The following is a 16,057-nucleotide window of genomic DNA, read 5'->3' as shown; positions in this document are numbered from 1 at the left end:
AATTTAGGTATTGCTTCATGCTCATAGAAGCTCAATGCCACAGTTCAAAATATCAACAAAACAATTGGATCTTGAGAACTTCTTTGAAGGTCTCTGCAGGGTGAGCCTCGTGAGCCACCAATGGAGTTTCATTCCAGAAGTTCAGGGCCATTGGATTGCTGTGAGCTTTTTGGGCTGTGTGGCCATGTTCAGGAACATAGCCATACAGCCTGGAAAACTCACAGCAGACCAGTGATTCCAGCCATGAAAGTCTTCGGCAACACATTCAAGGCCATAGTTTAGACATTTTTCTCCCTTCTATTCTCTAAATCAGTGGTTCTCAGCCTGTCGGTCTCCAGCTGTTTTGGCCTTCAACTGGTAAACCGGCTGGGATTTCTGGGAGTTGTAGGCCAAAACACCTGGAAACCCAAAGGTTGAGAACCACTACTCTAAAACATAAATATAACAATATAACACTCTTGGCATGAGATAGTGTTTAATCTTGGAAGTTAAGAGGTTGAGGCCTAATTGAATGAGGGACCATCAAGGAATTTCAGAGGAGTGTTGTGACAACACCTCTCAATAGTCTGTACCTTAAAAATCCTGTGAAATACAAGGTGTTGCCATAAATCAACAGGGAACTTGAAGGCATGCACACACATGGCTTAAATCCCATTGTAACTCATTAAATCAATGGAATTTAATGTGTTGGGCAATTGACCTAATGGCTCTTGGCAGTGAGCTAATAAGAAGGAAGTGTGTTAATGATCTCAGAATGTAGAATGCATGGAATTGAAATGGGTCCTGCTGCTGTTTTGATTATATAGTGCTTAGAAAGTTATTTTCCCCCTTTTTTATTTTGTACTACCATAATTTTCTAGCCTTCACAGCCACTGTCTAGAAAGGCAGCTTTTCTGTAATACTCCATGGTAATCAGTAGAGTGTGTCGGTGTCACTTTCAAACTGGCCCTGTGGCGGAAGAGAAGCCCTTTTCCCCAGTCATGACAACCATCAATACATCATTCCTTCTTGCTGCGTTGACAGAGGATGCTCTGAAGAGTGCCTCAGCTTTGAATTCTGAGCACATCACTGACTACTGGATAACGACTGCAGAACTATAATTCCATAATCACTTTCAGAGAGACCGGATTCTGCTTTCTCATTTAAAATGTCACAGCTTGTGTTCACTCTTTTATGCTTTGTACTTTCTGTGAACTTCTCTTTCCCAGGACCCATTAGTTGGTTTAAAAGTTTATAACAATCATTAGGGAGTTGTTCGCTGCTAATTGTGCAGTCAGTAAGATGCCTGCCAAGTTCCAGTGGCACATTCTGTCTCCACAACTCCCCTCCTCATTAAGGTGCATTCTCGCAGCACAGACAGCCTACAGAGGAAAGCAAAGGCCTTCTTCGAAGACCGGGGCTGTTCAGCTGGGGGAGCACAAAAGCCCCATTCTCTAGGGTTATGAGGAAGAGTTTGAAGAAGCCAAGGTCTAAAGTGAAAGATGGATATTTGAAATTGTCTTTCCTTAGTATTATGGGCCAAGGGAGAGATGGGTTTGTAGGTAATATTTTAGCTTTCATCTTACCAAGCTCCAATGGAGGCAATGCTAGGAAACAAGAGTCATTTGCCAGCATTCATTTCTTTAAAAAGAAACCCTACTTAGGTTCCTGTGAAAAAGTGGGCCTGAAACAGAAAATCATGTGAGGAATGAGGAAGAATGACCATATTTAATATTTCTAGTCAGCTATATTATTATTATTATTATTATTATTATTATTATTATTATTATTTGATACACAACAACATTAGTACACAGCAAACAAGATCACTATGCTGGCTGTTGTATTGGATCACACGTCGGACACTTCCCAAGTGTCCAGGACTGTGTGATGTATCAGCGAATAATGCATACAGATCCAAGTACAGGGGCCTTCTGCAGCTGACAGGTGGTAATTTTGTCAGTGCTGATTATTTTTAAGTGCAGGCCATGGTCTTTAGGCACTGCACCCAGTGTGCCGATCACCGCTGGGATCACCTTTTCTGGCTTGTGCTACTTTGTAGATCTATCTTTAAATCCTCATATTGTGTAAGCTTTTCCCATTGCTCCTCATGAATTCTGCTGTCACCTGGGATTGCAACATCGATGATCCATACTTTCCCCCCCACAGTTGTGAGATCAGGAGTATTGTGCTCCAAAACTCAGTCTGAATTCAGAAGTCCCAGAGCAGTTTGACGTGTTCATTTTGTGTAACCTTTTTAGGCTTGTGACCCCACCAGTTTTTTGTCACAGGCAGATGGTATTCATGGCACAAGTTCTAGTGGATCATCTGAGCAACAGTATTATGCCTCTGTTTGTACTCTGTCTGTGTGATCTTCTTCCAGCAGCTGAGTATGTGATCCATCATGTTGTCTGCTTCCTTGCAGAGTCTACATTTGGAATCTGTCATTGACTTTTCAATTCTTTGATGGCATTGGTTCTAATGGCTTGTTCTTGGGCTGCAAGAATCAGGCCCTCAGTCTCCTTTTTCATAGTTCCATTTGTGAGTTACATTCATTGTTGTTGTTGTTGTTGCTGTTGTTATTTGTACCTCACTTTTCTCTTAGACTAGAGCCTAATCCCAGAGTGGCTCACAACCTTAAAATTGTATAGTTTAAAGATCTACAAAATATAATTATTGAAATAGAATTAAATGTTACAATTATCAAAGCCATTCCATTAAAATCGCATGAAACAAGTAAATTAAAAACTATTTAAAACAATTCAATATTTTTCTGCCTGATGCCCCCATGTGTGAACAGAAAGAATAGTGACTTACTATATTTAAAGAGTTCTTGTAAGAATAACAAAATGATGCAACAGAGCAGAAGTGTCATAAGCAGAGATATGAACTCAGGGCTTCTTGTTTATTTGGAGTGTCAGCAGGTAGAGTTTTCATTTCAGGGTTCAGTGAATCTGATCTGAGCTTTAAAGACACTATCCAGGGTGCTGAACCCTATCTATGAAGTAGGTCCAGCTTCTTGAATAGTTCTTTTGAATTGCAGAATAAATCCCAGATTGGATTCACCAAACCTTTAACATAAAAGCAATTAACTGCCCTGATGATTTGGCAAACCAACCAGACCTTTTTGTTGAGCCAAGTGAAGCTAGAGAAGGGAGGAACAAGCAGGACTGCGCTCCCAAGTTGCTAATATAATGCCTTGCTCATTGCCATCTCCATTATGGTTGATGAAGCCACAATCATTGCCGCGTCCTGGTTTCAAGTCTAAACACTTCAGTTTAAAGATGAAAAGTTGAAACTAGGGGCAAGGGATAATTTTCCCAGGGGGCAGAAATTGTGTGTTTTCTGTGTAGTTTTGCTGGCCATATGTAGAAGTGTAAATGGATATGTATGTGAATGGACATGTGTATTATCGAGGTGCAGGTAAGCATACTGTGGAATGGGAGGGGGAGCTTTCATGCTACCAGTGGGGATAGTATAATATTCAGAATATTGTCAGAAAAAAATAGGGCTTGAAAAATAAAGTTGTAGCTTGGAAAACCAAGGGTGGTTCCAGACAGCAGAAAATTCCGCTCTAACCAGGGTTAAAAAAAATACTTGCGTCGGGTGGATGCCCATGGAAAGCACACTGCCAAAAAGGCCAGTGCTTTCCATGGGTGTTGTGTACATGTCCTCCTAGTACCTACTGGAAGAATAGGGAGACTCCCTCCCCAACCTCCAAACCCCCTTTTAAAAATAGAATACCTTACTCAGCCACCATTAGCATGGTGCCAGCCCTCTCCTGGCACTTAGGAATGATGCACCAGGAGAAGGGGGGCCCAGGACCAATTTTCCTCCTCCCTCCTTCTCCTGGCCTATCATTCCTAAGCACCAGGAGAAGGCTAGCAGCAGGGAAATGCCACCCTCCTAAGTTATTTTCTTTTTAAAGGTTTTTTGGGGGGGAGTTGATGCCTTTGCTATTTTCTGGGCTGATTTAGCCCAGAAAAATGTGGGGCTACTGTTTGGACTACCCTCTCAAAAGTCCAGAAAGCAGAAATAGTGGATTTGACCCGTGCCTTTCAAGAAGGAACAGATCAAATCCACTATCAAATACATTCACTACAAAGCAGGGTTTTCCTGCTTCATGGTGAATGCAATTGTTTTTCTGTGGGACGTCATCTGGACGCTCCACTTGAAGAAGCAGGATCTCCTGATTTTAAAGGGCTGTCTGGATGCACCCCTGGACTCAAATTATTCTGGACCCAACTAGTGACCTTCCACGTGGCAGTCACGGAAACAATTCTGGTAGTGCAACACAATGTGTTTGCTCTAAGGTGCATGGCTGGGAGTAAGAAAGGGTCTGGATCACCAAAAATGATTAACACACAAGCAAATAAATAAATAAATAAATAAATAAATCTCCCCTCTCTCTTTTTGGTTTACCACTTACATTATACAATTTTTAAAACAATCTATTATCTTTCCAAGATCTGAAATCAAAATGTTGATTTTAGGCAGGTTTAGCTTCACCAAAAAGCTCATGTCATGTCAGAAGAACCTGAGCCTGGCCAAAGATTCCACTCTCATTTAGATCCCAGATGAATCTGACGCATATGCTTAATCAAAAGGAAATCAGGGATCCTGAAGTTGTTCACGGGCTCAAAGCATCTGAGCAAAAGGTCAAAGAGGCACAACAACTATCCCACATCAAATTCTTCCCACTGTGGTAAGATATATTGCATTCTTATTTAAATTGGAGTATTTATTTCTAAATGTGCATTTTACATATGGAAATTCTGTGCAAATCAGCACCTTTTTCCTATTTCCTCTTTTTTTGGTTATTACTTTTCCTAATTTCATAAAACAAATCTTACAAGATTTCACTGCAAGGTATTAAGGAAGTGCCTGGTTTCAATAGTACACAAGAGGAAGCAGATGTCTGCTTGCTGCTATATGTGACCCATGGTTGCTTCTAAGAAACAGTGCTTCAATTAGCTCTTTTCCTCCTTTGCAATGCATTTTTAAAGAATAGAGTTTATTCTGCATAGTTTAATCCATTGTTCTTTTTAAACAGCCACTTTTTATTCCAAATGTCATTTCTGCTAAAAACACAAATATATCAAGAGGCACTGATTTTAAAAAAATCTGCCAATCACTTTAAATGTTATTTCGTCTTAGAAAGAGAAAAACCCAACAAAAGGTAAAACAGATTACACAGAAGTGTACTCCATCTGCAAGCAAATGATTGGGCTCTGGGTTGTTATTTCTTAGTGTAGCATTATGGATCCCCAGGAAACCTCTTTGCTCCTTCCTTACATACACAAAAAGATCAATCCCTGGGATGCTTTGGAAAACTGGAGCATAATAAAACACTGTTAACTAATGTTCCCCATTGCTTTTCACCTCTGCTACCTACTCTCCCACTGCTCTTAAAATAATGCTACAAAGATGAGCTGACTTCGGTATTTAGAAGCCATTCTGTTCTTAATATGGCAATGGACTTGTGCCCCAAAGTCCTACTCTAAACAGAATCACTGTTTCAAATGGGCTCAGTAGGATATTTCAAACTACATGAAACATTGTTATGTTGTTTGGGTAACATTCATCAGTGCAATAATCTCAAATACTATGCTGTGTCCAGGTTGGTTCATCAGGTGCTCTGCTATGGCTGACTTCTCTGGTTGAAGTAGTCTGCAGTGCCTTTCATCTTCCTTGATTCATGTTTGGGTGCTGCGTTTGGTGGTCTACATCATTTAATTTATCTTTAAATAATTTATTGCATGTACTGTTCATTTTTAAAATAAATGTGTTCATTAAATTGTTCACTTTCTAAATAAACCATGGGCTTTATAGAGAGTGGCATGTTTTTTTTTTTGTCATTGTTCCCTACTGGCTCATTTCATTATTGGCTTGTTCTTTCTCAGTAGCTTTTGAATGGTCTTCCTTTGCCTGTACTTTCCATTTGTGTGGAATTGCACATCTCACAATGATTGAAAGCTGGAGACAGTGAAACCTGAAGTGCAAGGTTTGTGGATAATATCACTTTGGGTAGGATGTCCTTTAATAGAGGATCTAACATCTTGTTCAGTGAAGTTTTATCGCAGATCTGCATCTATGTTGATCTAGAATGCGTTCAGAAAAGGGTAACCAAAATGATCAAAGGTTTGGAAACAAAGCCCTATAAGGAACAGCTTGGGGAACTGGGAATGTTTTGCTTGGAGAAGACTGAGAGGCGGAATGATAGCCTAGCCATGTTTAAATATTTGAAAGGATGTCATGGTGAGGAGGGAACAGGCCTGTTTTCTGGTGTTGTAGAGACTGGGACACAGAGCAATGGATTCAAATTGCAGGAAAAAAATCCTGTAGCTAAATGTTAGGAAGAACTTCCTGATAGTTAAAGCTGTTTGGCAGTGGAAAATGCTACCTTGGAGCATGGTGGAGTCTTCTTCTCTGAGGTTTTTAAGTCGAAGCTGGGTGACTATATGTTGGGGTGCTTTGATAGTGTTGTCTGACCCCCGTGGTCTCTCCCAACTCTATGGTTCTATGGTTCCATGATTCTATGAATTTACCCCTACTCATTCCCACTGATATGTGTAATAGAATGCTTTAGAAGTATGGACTCTCCATATTTGGAGATGTTTAAACAGATGCTGGAGTGCTTTAATTATGTATTCCTGCATGGCAAGGGGTTGGACTAGATGTCCCTTGTGGTCCCTTCTGTCTCTAAAATCCTATGATTCTATGTTTGTCTGAATTGTAAAAGATGAATGAAGAATAGTTCTGGTTAAAGGAGAAAGATCCATTGCAATACTGAAATGGCTACAAGGTTCACCTGATTATTCAAGAGTGGACAATTTTCAATCAGTAATATTTGACTACTCCTCAGAATACACAAAACTATTATTGTATTATCTGCATTATTGAAATTTGCCTAGAACTTGAAACAGTATTCCAAATGAGGCATAACCAAAGCAGAATAGAGAGGTATAATTCCCCCCATCTAGATCAGGCATGGGCAAACTTCAGCCCTCCAGGTGTTTTGGACTTCAACTCCCACAATTACTAACAGCCTACTGGATGTTAGGAATTGTGTGAGTTGAAGTCCAAAAACACCTGGAGGGCCGAAGTTTGCCCATGCCTGATCGAGATACTATACACTGATCGATGCAGTTTAGGATTACACTGGCTTTTAAAGTTGCTGATTGACGTTGCGTTGTAAAGTTCCAATTTATTGCCAGGTATTATCTCTAGGCAAACCACCGTGATGGCACTATTAGCAGAAAACTGATAAAAAAAACATTACCAGACTTTCATTTGCCCCATTTGTGAGGGCTTAATCTGAGTTAGATTGCAACTAGTTTTCAGTATTAAAACACAGCTCTGAAACATGTGAAACCATAATAATTGCATGCATGAACCTCACTTTTCCCATTCAGTTTGTGCTTTCGGCAGTAGAGAATATCACTGTAGTGGTTTTGTGCACAATCTCCTTCTGAGAAAGTAAGAATCTACTAGGTGATGGTACATCCATTCATATCTGATTCTGCCATGATGTTGTCTCTGTTTCTATAATGACTACCATGCTATGGTCTTTTGTTTCTGATTAATCTCACAGGCAGTATAGTGAAAAGGATAGAGAGGGAGGGGTAGGTTACAAAGTAGGGCTGCATGATGCTATCAAGCTTGTGAAACCTGAACCGGTGATGCCTCTTCCTGGCACGATTTAATGAACGATAATGAGAGCAACACCGGTGCACGTTCTGCTTGACTGCTGGCACTCTCTCAGCTTCACCGCTGAATCTCTTTAAAAGGCCGGGGAAAGGACATTTTCTAATGAAAAGCATCTTTTGAAATGAAAAGGGTAAGCCGGCTGCATAATGACTGCAGGGGGATAACATGCTTAATCCTCGGTAGCAAGAGAGAAGATCGCATTTAATCCACACAGTGCCAGGAGGAGAGCACAGGAGAGAAAGAAGAGGGCAAGCGAAGGAGCCGTGAAAACACAAAGAAGCGGTGTCTTGTAAAAAGGGATTACGGCGCCCTTGGGGGCTTCCACCACATTGCACCATGGCTTGGATGAAAGCTGGGATTCCCACATGTGCATTTTCTGGCCAAGGGGCCTATATAACTCTTCTTCATATTAGTGCTGCACTCTTTGCAATTACATTTAGAATTTTACTAGCTCATTACCTAAGCACCAAGTATTTGGCATTCCTTGTTAGCAGGACATTTTGGCTTTAGAGGTTTTGTGTAGCTCCATAACAATTTGATGTATAAGTAGCATGATGGTTCATCCACACCATGAGTTAGTTACAAAGCACGTTCTTGCCTAATTCCTCCTGCCTTTCATTAAAGGCATATTTCATTTATAAATGTATACTTCACTCTCCAGCTTATGCTCTCAGAGCAATTCACAAATCTCTGTAAAATCAAAGCAAAACTATCTAACTGCAGTCATCAATATATTTAAAATGCAGTTGAAAAGTAACAAGAAGAAAAACAACCATGAAATGCAGCAGAAATAATTCAAGTTATCAGATTCAAAATATGTAGTGTAAGTATCAGAATATATGGTGAAAAACACTACTTATAGCTGGCAGAGAGTAATGCTATGCCAATGCAGATCCACTGGGATACCTTCAGATCCTGCAGAAGGCAAGATCCCTCTCAGGAATTGTGCCTCCCACACTCCCCTGCCTATGTAGTTCCATTCATCACACTCTAAGGCAGTGGTGGGATGAGAGATGGTTTTGCTGGCCTCCAGAGTGGGGAGGCCAGGCATGATTTGTCCTGGCAATTAGTTGGATACAGTGTGAAGGGGTGCATCTACTCTGCTCTTTAAAAGATAGCTCTGCCCCAGTCTTCCACTTCTGGTTTTTTAAACCTACTCTTCCACCTCCTCTTATAGTGTAATTTAATAGGTCATTTTGGGGCTGGGTAGGAATCCCCCTCTCCATTTATGGGTTTTCTCCATCTACCCTATAGTGGCTAAGAGTGGTGTCCTTCAAATAGGTTTTCCTAGAAAGCTTGGGGGGGGGGGGGTGTAATTTACTGATATATTTTGTGTAGGATAGCAAATAAGAACTGCTCCTGTGTATCACGAAATCTAGGGGTTGGAAAGAATCTCCTGTTCTTGGGGCTGGTTTCTTAGGCCCCTTTCACACGGCTGAATAAAATCCCACATTTTCTGCTTTGAACTAGACTATATGGCAGTGTGGACTCAGTTCAAAGCAGACATTGTGGGATTTTCTGCCTTGGTATTCTGGGCTGTGTGAAAGGGCCTTATGTCTTTGTCCTCAGCAGAGGCCAAACAGCTTGGAGGCTTACACCTTCTTGCTAACCTTCCAGTGATTAGCTGGACCTGGGAGTAACTATGATTCGCAGGGCTTTTTCTCAGGGTCAGTGGTGTTTTACCCAGGGGAGGATGGGGGATTGAGTTTAGGGTGACCGACCATTCCAGCTGCTCACATATCAAATCTGCTCCTACCCAGTTGTTGTGTATATTACCAAGAAGCAAAACTTTTTGAATCTTTTAGTAAGTTGATGACTTCTTCTGAAATATATCCATAGAATGTTTTGTTTCTTTCAGTAGTCTCCACTTTTCTTAGTATTTTCATTTTACAAGTATATAGATCATTTTTTAACATGCTGAATACAGCAGGTGAGGTGATCACACCTTTTTTGTTTTGCTGTCCACAGATGCTCAGTAAAGGATTCTGGTGGCAGCTTCTGTGTACCTTGCCTGTTGTCACACAGGATCACACTGTAGGGTTGACTGAATATGTGTTCCATTCTTTGGGAGCTCAAGGTTTGTTTACTGTATTGTTTATATCAGGGTGTTTCTGCAACTGAAAATCTGTGTTTCTCCAGCTTTCCATCGCAATAATGCTTCTAAAAATGTTCTAGTGTGACAGAGAATGAAGAGGAAAAGGGTATAAGTAAAGTAAAAGTTTCCCTTGACATTAAATCTAGTCGTGTCCAACTCTGAGGGGTAGTGTTCATCTCCATTTCTAAGCCAAAGAGCCAGCAATGTCAGTAGAACCTCCTAGGTCATGTGGCCAGCATGAATGCATGGAGTGCTGTTACCTTCCTGCTGAAGGAGTACCTATTGATACACTCACATTTGCATGTTTTCAAACTGTTAGGTTGGCAGAAGCTGTGGTTAACAGCAGGAGCTCACCCTGCTCCCCAGATTTGAACCTGTGACCTTTTGGTTCAGCAGCTCAGCAGTTTAACCCATTGTGCCATCAGAGACATATATGGGTGTAAATAGAGTCTGTGAAAGAGAACCTGACTGTCAGAGACTTTGTTAACTAAGACCTGCCTGCACTTCAGAGAAAAATGTTTTGCTTCTCTAAATGGAGATACAAAAAACTGATTTTATTTACTTTTGCATACAAGTATGTGCTCTATCACTGAGCTACAGTCTTTTTTTCTGGGTCTGGAAACAGCATTTGGGAAGCTAGAGAATCTCTTCTCATGTTAAATGAATAACCACCACAGTTTGGAGAGGGTCACCCTCCTCTAAGAAGGGATGGGAGAAGACAACATCGAATCAAACTATTTCAGATGCTAAAAAGTCTCCATGCCCGTAACAGACGTACATATTTGGAAGCAATTATCATGAGGACTGCAATGTGCAGAAAAGAAGGCTTATTCTTTCCACCATCACCATGTTTGTGATGAAAATTTCCTTCCCTGCATTGCCAAAGGCTTGAAGATAAGAGGTTCCAATTGATGCCAGTAATTTTTGAAGGACACAGAAAGAGAATAAGTGGAACGAAAAAACCATGTTAAATTTCTGAAGGTGTTCAGGTCTGTTTGCTTGACTCTGTAAGGGAACACTTTCAATGATTTTAATTTGTATTTTATGGATGAGTACTTCAATACCATATGTCACTTTATGTACTACCGATTCCCTGGGGTATGCAGGACTGTTATAGCTTAACATTTATCAACAAGAAGAAAATAAGGAAAATGGAGGGAAATGGAGGCCGATTGAGACTGAGTGCCAATTGACACTGAGTGCCAATTTAACATCCTTCAAAATGTGAGTCTTTACCAAAATACTATTGGGACTTTTGATGGTGGGACCACAACTTTGCCCTTTTAATTTGTAGATATGCAGCACATTCCAAGAAGCTCAGGAGTGCTTCTCTGTCTCTTCCACTCTTAGGCAGTGTGGGGGTATGCCCATGTGTATTATGATGACCCTTGTGCATATGGAGAAGAAGAATCAGGCTTCCTCCCTGGGTGCATGAAAATGAATGGCCAGGTATCAAGGTATACTCCCATAGTTGACTTATCAGAGATTAAACTGCTTGCACATCCAAGGGGGATTGTGCAAGGATGTACAGGATACCTCTTTATGCAATCCCATTGTGTCTGTGTATGTCGCCAACTGGAATCTAACCTTTCTAACTGGAGTTAGCTACTGGAAGTGCAGCCTGGAATCTGTTCAATGTTGCTGTGAATCCTTTTGTATTATATGTAAACCAGGATACCTCTATTTATCCTGTACTAGTATATTCATAAATAAAAAAAAAATCTGCCAGGCTCCTCCCATCCAGTGGAAGCAAAACAAGCTTTGGAAATTCTCGGTGTTGTGGAATGCATAACAGCATTTGAAATATTTGACAGATGTAATCTTAAACAGATTACAGATTTTGTCCTAGGATTTGTGTAGGGAATACAAAGAACTCCCACACTGAGAATGGCTTAATTGTCCATTAGTAGTGGATACTCACTCATTTCTGAGGTCACAAGTTCTAGTATGTTTATTTTTAAAATATAAGAAAACAGTGTTTGTTTTATTAAAGTTTCTTCATCTTTTCATTTTCAGGGCTTCCATCAGGCACTAATCTCTGACATTATGAAAAGATATCTGCAGCTATAACAAAAATCCTGTGTTGGTAATGGAAAGCAGCCATTTGTTTCCCAAGAAAATTAAAATGATTTGGGGGAAACCCTATACTTCCATTTGAACAGTCAAGAAAGGTATCTTCAGTCATTATTCAAGATATGTCTCAGCTGTATTTTTAGTGCATAATAATCTTTTCTATGAATTTCTGAGATAGAATCGAAAAAAGACTCTGAAAGCTGTCAAAGATATGTCACTGACTTAAAATGTCACTAGATGGCACTATGAGGTATTTTTTTGGCACAACAAATGAAATGAAGTTGGGGTGCTCAGTTTGGGGAAAGGGGTAAGCTGGCAAGAAAGGTAAACTGAAAACCTTTTTAAAAAAACAAACAAAACCTCTGATGTGATTTTTCATTGAACTAAACATGCAACTTATAATGCTGATTCTTTTGACTATGGTCTGCCCTGGCCACTCACTAGGAAACTCAGATACTGAGCTCACCAGCAAAAGCATTCTGAAGAGGAGTTCTTAGTATCCTCAAATAATGCCATGCCCATACTCATGGTGGGGAGCTCCCAGTGGTGCAATGGGTGAAACCTTTGTGCAGACAGGACTGCTGAGAGACTGGTCAGCGGTTCAAATCCAGGGAGAGCTGATTGAGTTCCCTCTGTCAGCTCCAGCTCCCCATGTGGAGACATGAGAGAAGCCTCCCACAAGGATGGTAAAACATCAAACATCCAGGTGTCCCTTGGGCAACGTCCATGCAGATGGCCAATTCTTTTTCACCAGAGGTGACTTGCAGTTTCTCAAGTTGCTCCTGATATGGAAAAAACCCCCATGGCTTTATCCAGAGAGTGTGTGTTTGAACCTCCAAAGCTTAAGAATAGTAAAAAACAACAACAACAAAAAAAAAAACAAAACAAAACCAAACCACTTGTTTTTGTACATCCTGGACCATTAGGGGTTCTGTTTTAGGAGTGTCAGCCTCTAGATAGAAGTCACATGATCCCAGAGGGAAATAGGACACCAGAAGACATCATCACAATTCTGACTGAAAGTATGACCTTGACCCAAAGAAATCAGGTGATGTGCCAAAAGCTTGCTTAGTCATGGATATAAATGTCTGTTCCTAGATACTTTACTGCACTCATCTGGTGAAATAGATTTAGTCTATGAAAGCTTGCCCTACCAACTTATTTATCTCGGTTCTTAAAGATATTACAATATTCTTGTGCAACCTTATGTTGTGGATTTTCTCTCTTAGCTGCAGGATTGCTAGCCATGGTCCTGAACCATATGTTGGAGTTTCTGGGCCAGTAATTGCTATACTGCCAGTTTCCTGAATTTTCTCCTTATCTATCTATCTATCTATCTATCTATCTATCTATCTATCTGTATGCCCCTTTGTGTTGCCTGTCAATCCCATGAATTTTTCATTGAGATTTCTTAGGCAAGTAATACTCAAAGGTGGTTTGCCACTGCTTTGCTTTGTGTCTTTGCTACACTGTTGTCTTGCTGGCATGATGAAATCCTTAATAGAACAGGGTAGGTTTTGTGTGTTTTTACATATGGTTTTAACCTGAATTGTCTTTAATATTGATGATGTTTAATACTGTTTTAATATTTGTATATTTGTATATGTTAAGTTGTATTGTAATACTTTTAACTGTGAGCCACTTTGAGTCTCTGTATGGAGAGAAAAAGTAAGATATAAATCTATATAAATAAAAATCTAATGTTCGTTTGTGGGATTTAACATAACTCAAAAACCACTGGACAAATTGACACCAAATTTGGACACAATATCAGGCCAATGGTTGACCATCACTCATAAGAACACTGAAAAACACAGCAGAAGAGATTTAAAAAGCAAAAAAACAACATTACAACACATGCACAAACACACAGACACACATATATGTAAACACACATATATACACATATACACAAAAATATACACATACATATGCACACACAAAATACATATACACAGACTGGGCCACAGCAACGCATGGCAGGGGATGGCTAGTAAACATAATAAATAAATATAAATAATGTTTTACTTTAAACTGTTTATGAATTTAGCTGTAAAAACCTACATGTCTTTGCATTTGAAAATTGAAAAATGAGTCAAAGACATCAGTCATGCTGTGCACACAAGGGCTGGCCCTTAGAAACACACCATACTAGCCTTGAAACAGCTTTAGAGGCTGCTGATTCATTTCCAGGCCACAACTGAAAATATTTGCGCTATATCTTAAAGCCCCTGGTGGCTTGGAAACTGTATTTCTGAAGGACTGTCTTCTCCCTTGTGCATGTTCCTGCCTGATTCTTATCTTCATCATTTTAAAAGCTTTATTTGAAGCTGCTCACCTTCTGAAATTAAGTGGGTGGTATCTGAAGAAAGCACCTTTTCACTTGTGATCTCTACCTGTGGAATATGGGTTGACAGACCCACTAATCCGAAGCCTGTCACAGACAGACAAAACACCTATTTCATCAGTACTTCAAGCATCTAATCTAGTTCATCATTTTTTCAAAAAAATCTGGAATGTTTTTTTCCCAATAGCTTTTTATTGATCTGTATTCTCTCTCTTTTTTTTACAGCCCTGCTGTGTATTTTATTTGTTTGTTGTTTGTATAAGGTGAGAGATCCTGTGCAAACAGATTTTGTGCAGTGGAACATACCCTTGGCTTTCTCCTTCTGAAGTCTTACTCCCTGAAATCAGCTATACAACAGATAACGGGGGCTGCAGAAAAAGAGTAAATTGCCTCCTCCTTTTCCACTGACAGAAGTTATTTTATTGCCGGGAGGCATTAACTAGATGCAACCATCCTTTAAGAACAACAACAACAACAAACAACCTTTATTTACTTGTCAATCACCCAAGGACTTGTCAGTTGAAGCATGCCATATAAATCATCCATGAACATTAAAACAAACATAAATAAATAGTTTTTTTTAAAAGAGACTTTAGGCCATGAACATATGTGCTGCACCAAAATCCTACATATTCAAAATACACAGGAGAGCCAACATTAATTTACATGACACTTCCCATCTGCAGTTTTTACAAGCAACTCCTTTGTATGTTGCCTTCTAAGCAAAAAAATCCAAATAAGAAAAAAATAAAATAAAATCCCAAACAGGATATAAATATTTTGATGAGATGCATACAGAATTGTATAAATTAATCTATAAGTAGTGCAGTCCTAACTCAAAGATCCACCAGACACAGTGGATTAGGATTTGTTAAATGCAGTCTCAGTGGATATCAAAATCCATGGATTTTCAGCTTGCATCATATACAAAGGCATGGTAAAATGGTGTCTCATATATATATGTATGTATGTATTTACTACATTTATATATAACTTTTCTCCCCCTAAGGGAACTCAAAGCGGTTTCCAACATTATAAAGGCAAAATTCAATGCCATACATACATGTAAAAACCAAAAGACAATAGCAAGACAATAATATATAACTGTAAATTAACTTAACCAAATTAAAACATGAACATAAAATAGCATTTAGACGTAAAGCATAAAAAACTAAACATCGATAATATAATAAAATTTATATTAAAACCCACCAATAAACAACATGATTTAAAAAAAGGTAAAGGTACAGATTTTCCCCTGACATTAAGTCCAGTCTTTTGTGACTCTGGGGGTTGGTGCTCATCTCCATTTCTAAGCCAAAGAGCCAGCATTGTCCATAGACACCTCCAAGGTCACGTGGCCAGCATAAGTGCATGGAGCGCCATTACCTTCCTGCTGGAGCAGTATCTATTAATCTCACATTTGCATGTTTTCAAACAGAAGCTGGGGCTAACAGTGGGAGCTCACATCATTCCCTGAATTTGAACCTGCGACCTTTTAATCAGCAAGTTCAGCAACTCAGTGGTTTAACCCACTGCACCACCGGGGACTTCATCACAATTTAAAAACAGTTATTAAAATCATGTCATTAAAATCAAGTCTGTAGTCATTCCATTGATCCATTCACTATTCCTTATACACAAAAAGCAAAATCAAGGATTACATTTTGGAACTATTTTTTGACTACTTCAAGCTGTGGATGGTTGAATCTGTGGATAGAGAATTTGCAGATATGTAGGATTGGCTGCATAATCAGGTATATCTCTGATACTCCTTTCACACACTTTTCATTGGATACAATGTGGCCAGGGAGAAGGAACATAGGGGGGAAATGAGAGGAGAAATATCAGGA

General features: G+C 39.6%; 1 long non-coding RNA gene across 2 annotated transcripts in view; it reads left to right on the top strand.

Moving 5' to 3' along the window:
* Positions 1 to 15,803, top strand: part of LOC132772619 (uncharacterized) — a 101,658-nt gene extending 85,855 nt beyond the window's left edge. Inside the window, exons 1-4 of one of the 2 annotated variants that reach the window (XR_010909903.1) lie at positions 9,662 to 9,766; positions 11,135 to 11,241; positions 11,801 to 11,955; positions 14,430 to 15,803. This is a non-coding gene — a long non-coding RNA (uncharacterized lncRNA). Of the gene's footprint in view, positions 1 to 9,661; positions 9,767 to 11,134; positions 11,242 to 11,800; positions 11,956 to 14,429 lie in introns of those variants that run through there. The other variant, XR_009631245.2, reaches the window with a different exon arrangement.
* Positions 15,804 to 16,057: the final 254 nt, after the last annotated feature.

This window comes from Anolis sagrei, chromosome 4 (genome assembly GCF_037176765.1).
Source record: "Anolis sagrei isolate rAnoSag1 chromosome 4, rAnoSag1.mat, whole genome shotgun sequence".
Taxonomy (NCBI): domain Eukaryota; kingdom Metazoa; phylum Chordata; class Lepidosauria; order Squamata; family Dactyloidae; genus Anolis; species Anolis sagrei.
Note: the sequence above shows the minus strand (reverse complement) of the source record. Positions and strands in the feature narration are given on the sequence as shown.